The following is a 9,595-nucleotide window of genomic DNA, read 5'->3' on the forward strand; positions in this document are numbered from 1 at the left end:
CGAACAAACATAATTCAACCTTTAACAAGAAAAATAAAAGGAAGTGACCATCATTATTCCTTAATGTCCCTCAACATCAATGGGCTCAATTCCCCAACGAAAAGACATAGACTCACAGAATGGATACATAAACAATATCGAGCATTTCTCTGTAGGCAGGAAATACACCGCACGGACAAAGACGGATACTACCTCAGAGTACATGGCTGGAAAACAAATATCCAAGGGAATTGCCTGAAGAAGCAAGCTGAAGTGGGATTCTAATGTCAAATAAAATTGACTTTCTACCAAAAGTCTTTAAAAAAGATAAGGAACGACATGGAGGGTAAAGAGGATGATGACTTCACATTCATCCAAGGAGAAACCCACCAAGATGAACTCTCAATCATATGTATCTATGCTCCAAATGAAAGGGTACCTGCATTCACAAAAGAAACCTTACTAAAGCTCAAAGCATGCAATGCACTGCAGATGATAAAAGTAGGAGATTTCAACACCTCACTCTCATCCCTGGAGAGATCATGGAAACAGAAATTCAACAGAGATGTAGACAAACTAACAGAAATTATGAACCAAATGGATTTAACAGATATTTATAGAACATTCCATCCTACAAATAAAGGATATACACTTTTCTCAGAACCTCATGGAACCTTCTCCAAAATTAACTATATAATCGGTCACTAAACAGGCCTCAGCATATGCAGGAAGATAGAAATAATCCCGTGCATTCTATCAGATGACCACACACTAAGACTGGTCTTCAACAATAACAATAATGACAGAAAACTCACGTATACGTAGAAGTTGAACAATGCTCTACTCTATGACAACTTGGTCAAGGAAGAAGTAAAGAAAGAAATTAAAGACTTCTTAGGACTTAATGAAAATGAAGACACAACATTCCCAAACATATGTGACACAACGAAAGCAGTGCTAAGAGCAAAACTTATAGCTCTGAGTGCTTGGGAGAAGAAACAGGAGAGAGCATATGTCAGGAGCTTGTCAGCACACGTAAAAGCTCTAGAACAAAAAGAAATAAGTGAACCCAAGAGGTGTAGAAGGCAGGAAATAATCAAACTCAGAGCTGAAATGAACCAAGTAGAAACAAAAAGGACCATAGAAAGAATCAAAAACACCAGAAGCTGTATCTTTGAGAAAAACAAGATATATAAACCCTTAGCAAGACTAACCCGTGGTCACAGAGAATGTATCCAAATTAACAAAATCAGAAATGAAAAGGGATCCACAACAACAGAATCTGAAGAAATTCCAAAAATCAGGAGATTCCACTACAAAAGTCTATATACAGAAAACTGGAAAATCTGGAGCAAATGGACAATTTTCTAGATGCCAGGTAGCAACGTTAAATCAGGATCAAATAAACTATCTCAACACCCCATAAATCCTAAAGAAATAGAAGCAGTTACTAAAGCTCTCCCAACCAAAAAGAACCCAGTTCCAGATGGGTTCAGGGCAGAATTTTATTAAACATTCATAGAAGACTTCATACAAATATTGTGCAAACTAGTGTACAAAATAGAAATGGAGCACTACCAAATGCTGCTATGATGCCACAATTACTCTTATACCTAAACCGCACAAAGACCCAACAAAGAAAGAAAACTTCAGACCAATTTCCTTTATGAATATTGACGCAAAAATACTCAATAAAATTCTTGTGAACTGAATCTAAAAAACAATCATCCATCATGATCAGGAATGCAGAGATGTTTTCATATACAGAAAACCATCAATGTTATCCAACATGTAAACAAACTCAAAGAAAAGGACATATGATCATTTCATTAGATGCTGAGAAATCATTTGACAAAATTCAACAACCCTTCAGTGTAGGGAGCGTCTCGGTAAAACATAAATGGTGCCGACATCCAGTCTCGTCTGGTAGTAAACAATTTATTGCGCATGCGCAGGCTTGTCCCCTTGCCAGGGCGGCTGTAGGATAATGAGGTGATCCGGCGCCCTCCTGTGGTGATCAACAGTATTGCACATGAGCGTGTTTTGCACCTGGCGTCAGTTCGATGGGATGGTAATATGCTAATGAGGAATTCATGCTCCGCCTATCCCTGAAGGAAAAGTAGCAGGGGTGATAGTGGGGTGATTCGTGCTCCGCCAATCCCTGAAGGACAATTAGCATAGCCACAGCCTGTTGTATATGTTGTATATATAAGGCGAGCGCTTTTGCCACTCGAGGTCCCTGTATCAGCAAAGAGGTGGTCCTGCCAGAAAGGCTGTGGAAAAGAATCCGACCGTGTGGTGTCTTCCTTGCCGGACGAGGTGGGCGTGAAACTTCAGAATAAAAGTTGTGGAAAGATCAGGAATTGAAGGCTCATATCAAAACATAGTGTAAGAAACATGGAGCAAACCTCTAGCTAACATCAAACTAAATGGAGAGAAACTTGAAGCAATCCCACTAAAATCAGGCACTAGACAAGGCTGCCCAACTCTCTCCCTACTTATTCAAAACAGGACTCCATGTGATAGCCAGAGAAACCAGAGAGCAAAAGGGGGTTAAAGGGATACAAATTGGAAGGGAAGATATCAAAATATCACTATTTGCAGATGATATGATAGTATATATGTGATCCCAAATGTTCCACCAGAGAACTTCTTAACCTGATAAACAACTTCAGCAAAGTGTCAGGGTATAAAATTAACTCAAACATACCAGGAGCTTCCCTCTCCTCAATGGATAAACAGGCTAAGAAAGAAAATAATGAAATCACACACTTCACAATAGTCCCAAATAATATAAAATATCTTGGTGTGAGATTAACCAAGCAGGTGAATGGTTTGTATGACAAGAAGATCAAGTCTCTGAAGAAAGAAATTGAGGAAGATCTCAGAAGATAGAAAGAGCTTCCATGCTCATGGATTGACAGGATTAATATACTAAAGATGACCATTTTGCCAAAAGCAATCTACACATTCAATGCAATCTCCATCAAAATTTCTACTCACTTCTTTAATAGAGATAGAAAGAGCAATTTGCAAATTCATTTGGAATAAGAAAAAACCAGGATAGATAAAAGTATCCTCAACAATAAAAGAACTTCAGGGGGAATCATCACCCATGAACTCAAGCAGAATTACAGAGCAATAGTGATAAAAACTGCATGGTATTCATACAGAGACAGATGGATAGACCAGTGGAATAGAATTGAAGACCCCAAAATGAACCCACACACCTATCATTTGATATTTGGCAAAAGACATAAAACCATCCAAATGAAGAAACATAGCATTTTCCAAAAATAGTGCTGGTTCAACAGGAAGTCAGCATGTAGTTGAATCCAAATTATCCCATTTTTATGACCATGTACAAAGCTTAAGTACAAGTGAATCAAAGACCTACACATCAAACCTGATGCACTCAAACTAATAGAAGAAAAGGTGGGGAAGAGTCTTGAACACATGGGCACTGGAGAAAATTTCCTGAAAAAAACACACATGACTTATACTCTAAGATCAAGAATTGACAAATAGGACCTCATAAATCAGCAACGTTCTGTAAGGCAAAAGACACTGTCATTAGGGCAAAACTACAACCAACAGATTGGGAAAACATTTTTACCAATCCTATATCTGATAGTGGGTAATATCCAGGATATACAAAGAACTTAGGAAGTTAGGCTCTAGAAAGCAAAAATACAATATTAAAAATTGGGTACAGTGAGTTACAAAACATTCTCAGCTGAAGGTTATCAAGTGGCCAAAAAACACCTAAATAAATGTTCAACATCCTTAGTCATCAGGGAAATTCAAATCAAAATAAAGGGGTCTCAATTCAAGTGGGTAGACAGAATCCTGGATGCTTTTTCCTGGGTCCCTCTGTAATAGTGGTCACACTCTTGATGGTTACTGATGTATCAATGAATCCAGGCAGTTTTCTTTTACATCCTCGAAGATGAGGATTATAAAAAGAGTTCTGCTAGTCAAAAGCAGGGGCTGAAGCTATCCCTGGCAATCTTTCCTTACCTAATGGCTTCTTGCCCCCACAAGGCCAACAGTAGATGTCTGAGTGCCTCTCAAGCTGCATCTTCCCAATCTACACTCTTCCTCTGTCCTGTTTCTTTCATGAAGAGCACACACGCTAACCCTTAACCCATCTTGTCTTCAGTCAGCACAAACAACCTATTACTCTCTGCCAGCTTCGCTTTCCCATATGACCTGGTTGCTCATAATTCTGAGGCATGTTCACGCTCGTATGGACAAACAGAATGTCACCATTTGGCTAGTCTATAATGACGCAGATTCTGTATGATTCTGCTTCAGAAGCCTGTAAATCCAAGATGAAGAGACCATCGACAGAGGAAGGAGTTCTTGTGGGATGTTGTCACCACAGAAAGGATCCAATGGGCTAGGAAGACAAGATAGGGAGCCAAACTCCCTTTCATAATTTAACCTTTTTCCACAATAGCATCATTAATGGATCTTTATTTGTAGGTCGCATCCCTCTTGACCTAATCAATTCTTCACAACTACATTACCACTGGGGATTAATCTTCAGAAAATTACTTTTGGGAAAACACATTCAAACAAGAGAAGAGGGTGAATATTTGGATATCTATAGTGGGGGTGGGCATTATTCTTCCCACGTCGTGTACCCTTAAGAACTCTAACTACCTCCTTCCCCACAGTAGCCTCAATGAATGACGTGGATTCTGGGTGATTGATGAGGTAGAGACACCAAAGCTCACTGCCATATCCTGTCACCAGTATCAAGCTCAAAACAGCAAGAGCCACATGTGGGAAGGAAAATATGAATAAACTTTAAAGTATCTCTAAACTATAAACCCACAATTTAATCAAAACATTGTTTTAGACTCAGTTCTTTTATATCGATGTGCTTCAAATGTACAAGTCAGTGGGCTTGCTTGTGAGTCCTTGTACAGGTTTATACTGTACATTAGCCATCTTCATCCTCACAACTCACCTCCATTTCCACCTGCACACACACACACACACACACACACACACACACACACACACACACACACTGCTGCTCCCCTTCCTCTCCCTATCTGCCCCCTTTCACTTAATATCCCTTATTAAAATCTAAATATCACAATCGTCTGTTTGAGTCTGGCTTGTTTCAGTTAACATATTGTAATTTACACTCCCATCCATTTTTCTGAGAACAAAACCCTTTCCTCTTACACATAGATGAAAATCACATCAATGTATATCACATTTTTTAAGCCATTCATCCAGTGATCAACAGCTAAGGTTATTCCAATGACTTGCCTATTGCACACAGTGTGGCAATCAGAATGGATGTGCAGGGTCCTGGTTAGTTTTTATTATCAGTTTGACTAAACCCGGGAAGAAGGAGCCTCAGCTGAAGAATTGCCTCCATCAGATTGGCCTTTGGCCACATCTGTAAGGAATTATTATTTCTTGATGGTTGATGTGGAAGGGTCTAGCCCACTATGGGGAGTGTCATCCCCTATGAAGGTGGCCCTGGGTTGTAGGAGAAGGAGAGAAAGCTGAGTAGGTCATGGATAGCAATCCAGTACCCAGCATTCTAAGTTGTCTCTGCTTCCTTTCCTGCCTCTAGAGTCCTGCCTGAGTTCCTGCCCCAATGTTGCTCAGTAACAGACGGGAACCTAGAAGATAGAGTGAGACAAACTCTTTCCTCCTCAAGTTGACGGCTATGACGTGATTGTTCTTCTTGTTGCCTACCTGTTCTTCCCTTTTTTTAAAGTTGTCTCTGTTTATTGTTCTTAGAAAGATGATATTACGTGTTTTCTTAGGGGCTCTCTGTCTCTCTCTGTGTCTCTCTCTGTCTCTGCTTCTGTCTCTCTCTCTGTATTTGTGTGTTTGTGTGTATATATGTGTATGTTTGTGTGTCTGTTTGTGTGTGCATGTGTGTGTGTGTTTGTGTGTGTATGTATGTGTGTGTTTGTATGCTTTGGTATGTATGAGTGTTTCTGTGTGTATGTGCGTATGTGTGTTTGTGTGTGTGTGTGTGTATGTATGTGTGTGTTTGTGTGTTTGGGTTGTATGAGTGTTTCTGTGTGTGTGTGTGTGTGTGTGTGTGTGTGTGTGTGTGTGTGTGTGTGTTTGCTTTCCAGGTTTAAAAAAATCCCCAACGCTGTATATCTCAGCATGTGCCTAGAGAAGGAAGATGAAGGTGAGAAAAGGGGGAAAAATCATGTCCTTTGAGTTAACCCCACATTGAGGTCAGCCACATAGTGGACCAAAGTCACATAATGGCAGAGGAGTCATAAGAGAAGAGAAAGAGTAAAACTCAAAGTGTGAAGGAAAATGTGGTTAAAACTAAGATAGAAGGGAGAAAAAGAAGATGGTGCACTTAGAAAAGTGGTCAGATTTTAAAAAGCTGCCATAAGTTGTTAAGCTCTAAGTACATATAAAAATTATAATGTTAATGTGGAAGGGAACCTCTGGGTTCTTAATACTGGGAAGAGGGAAGGGAGGGTCAGAGTGTGGTGTGGACAGGGGAGGGTTCTGAAAAGAATCCTTTTGAGGATCTGAAGAACTATGTGACACAAACAATTAAAGTGTCCTGTAATTTACAGGTATATTCCACACTTACCTGCATCCAGTATTCTGTCTACCCATATTTCAAAAACAAAATTACCTCATCTATTTCATCCTTTTTTGCTGCGTTTGATCTAATAAATTCCTTATAACCAGAAGTGCTGGTAAACTTTAAAGACATTTAAAATATGACTGGTCCATATCGGGTTTGTCATCAGTTTACCCGACTTTGGAAGCAGGTCCAGGAGCTAATTTTTCCTCGCTCTTTGCAAAGAATCCATAATTCATGATTGCCATTGACTTCAATACAAGGTATTTAATCCTTACAAATAACAGCTTTGATTGAATAAAAGTGCCCTCCTCTAATTGTGGGTTTTGATAAAGCTAATTTTGGGGTGCTATCCAGTGGGCTGCCTCGGAGAGAGAGCCTAGCAATATTTCTGATACGGAGAATGGCTTAAAGATAACCAAAGGAAAGATAGGAGCTGGGAAAATAACCACCAAGGATGTTGGTGACTCAGAAACCAAAGACTTTTTCAGAAAAAAAAATGCATGAAAAGAGCTACTTGGGCAGAGTGTGACTCGAGTCATCAGAATATTTGGGTGGGGACTTCATTTTGGGTCTCCAGGAGGCTACATGAGAAGCTAAAACCTATATGCTGGAATTTTCTAAGCGTTACTAGGGAAGGAACTGGGCTGAGAGCGCTTCATGACGTAAGCAGAGCCTGGATGATGTCACAGAGCACTGGGCGGAGGTTGCGCATCTCTTTCACTTGGAGGCGCTAGACTCCCTTGAAGGTGGGTTCACTATCTTCGCAGCGGGGTGTTAAAGCCAGTTCAGCTCCTGGACCCCACAATTGTTCAACAGGCTTTTCATGCCTGACCAGTTTCCGAAGACAGAATCTGGACGACAAGGACATTTTCTCTCGGTAAATACGTTTATGAAGATAACGGGGACCCTTGTAGCCCAGAAAGCTAAAAGTATTCCCTCGTACAGCGAGTAACCGTATGTTCTGATGTCTTCCACGTTTGAGAGCTTGGGGGATGGTCTAGGCTAGTCAGTCTAAGAGTATATTATCCTTTGCTAACAATATCTAATTCATAATCCTACTAAAATGCCAAAGATCCTCTCTGTGCCTGTGCATTTTAGGAGATAATATTTCTTTTTGATGTTGTTGTTGTTGTTGTTGTTGTTTTTCGGAGCTGAGGACCAAACCCAGGGCCTTGTGCTTGCTAGGCAACTGCTCTACCACTGAGTTAAATCCCAACCCCCGGATATTATTTCTAAATGGCTGTTGTTGCCTACACAAAAGACTCTTGTTGCGGTCGAAGATGCAACAGCTTCGCGGAATAAACCTGGGGCTGGGTCAGATTGCACAGTACAGAAAGCCAGTGGACTGGTGTGCTGTGTCTCTGGGCAGACACTTGTGGATGTTGCCACATAGCTCATAGTTAGTGGGTAGAAGAGGGGTGTGGCCACCCTCCTGGCTCCTTTGCTATCCTTTATCTGTTCTGCTTGCTTAAAGTGGGGACAGGGATACTTAATACCACACTGACCTAGCCATTCAAGGAGAGGTTCCTCAGCAGAGCCAAAGTGCCTCGGGCTGAAGAAATGTGTCCGAATATGTTATTCTGAGCTGTAGAGAACCATTTTTTTAAATTTTCCTTTGAACATTAGATTTTGATTTTTGAGAGAGGCTTTTTCTGTGCGTAGATTTGGCTACCCTTGAACTAACTCTGTAGACCAGCCTGGCCTTGATCTCACAGAGGTCTGCCTCCCTCTGCCTCTTGAGTGCTGGAATTAAAGGTGTGCTCCACCATTGCCCAGCCCTCCTACGAACTTCTGATTACAACAGAATAAGATTCAGATGCTCAACCCTGTATACCATCGCCTTCCTCACCTGCTCCAAAGTTCTCTTAGACAAGAGCCTTGATCCAGCGCCCTCCCCACCCCACCCCCATTGTTCTTGCAGGGACTCATATGACAGAGGGAACAGCATTGTGTCAGGTTTAAGCAGGCGAGCTCTTCAAACCCAGGCCATGGGCAAGTATGAAGCCTGAAAACAGAACGATAGTCACAAGACAGTGGACCAGGAGTGCCGTGGCCTACCACACTAGGTCTACAGCCAAGAAGAAGAGGATGTCTCTGAGGAGGATGAGCACACCATCCTTCCAGAAGCAGAGGAGGAGGAGGCCTTCTCCCCATGCCCTGGGGACATTGTGGGCTGCAGAATTTCTCACGGATGGAAGGAAGGTGATGAGCCGTCACCCAATGGAAGGCCATCGCTGTAGATCAACTGCCAACAAATCCCTCTCTCTATCTGGTCAAGTATGACAGAATTGACTGTTTCTACAGCCTGGCACATCACAGCAATGAGAGGATTTTAAAGCTTAAGATCTTGCCTCATAAAGTAGTATTTCCTCAAGTGAAAGACGCCCATCTCGAAAGTTCCATGGTTGGCCGAGCTGTGGAGCATAAATTTGAGGGCAAACATGGCTCTAAGGACAACTGGAGGGGGGTGGTCCTAGCCCAGGTGCCGATCATGAAGGACTGGTTTTACATCACCTACGAGAAAGATCCATCCTATACATCTACCAGATCCTGGATGATTACACAGAAGGTAACCTCCATATCATTCCAGAGACTCCTTCAGCAGAGGTGAAGTCAGACGTTGACAGCGACATTTTAACAGGTCAATGTGTGCAGTTCACCAGAAGCGACCGGTCCAAAAAGATCGGCAAATTCATTTACCAAGTTCCAGCCAAGCCTTCCGTGTACTTCATCCAGTTTGATGGTGACATCCACGTCTACTTCTATGATCTGGTGGAAAAGATACGTTAAGGTGAAATTCACAAAGTGAGGGGGACATAGATGGGGAATTTATAGGATTGGGGGGGGGGATGGTTGTTTTTCTGTGTTTCAGATACCCAAGGGCCTTTGACAACTCCAGTATCTTTTCCAGTGGAATTTGTTTTTCCTCTAAAAATTAAAATGTGCGATGTGATGTGTTGTGTGTAAACACTTTGGTGGAGGAGATGGGCTGTGGTGGATGGAACATGGAGAGGATGA

At 41.6% G+C, this 9,595-nt stretch overlaps 1 pseudogene; it reads left to right on the top strand.

The window, feature by feature from the left end:
* The first annotated feature begins 8,575 nt into the window (after nucleotides 1-8,575).
* LOC148002401 (Y-linked testis-specific protein 1-like) lies at nucleotides 8,576-9,367 on the top strand (annotated as a pseudogene).
* The last annotated feature ends 228 nt before the right edge of the window (nucleotides 9,368-9,595 follow it).

The sequence above is a fragment of the Rattus norvegicus genome, chromosome 11, assembly GCF_021556685.1.
Source record: "Rattus norvegicus strain SHRSP/BbbUtx chromosome 11, alternate assembly SHRSP_T2T, whole genome shotgun sequence".
Taxonomy (NCBI): domain Eukaryota; kingdom Metazoa; phylum Chordata; class Mammalia; order Rodentia; family Muridae; genus Rattus; species Rattus norvegicus.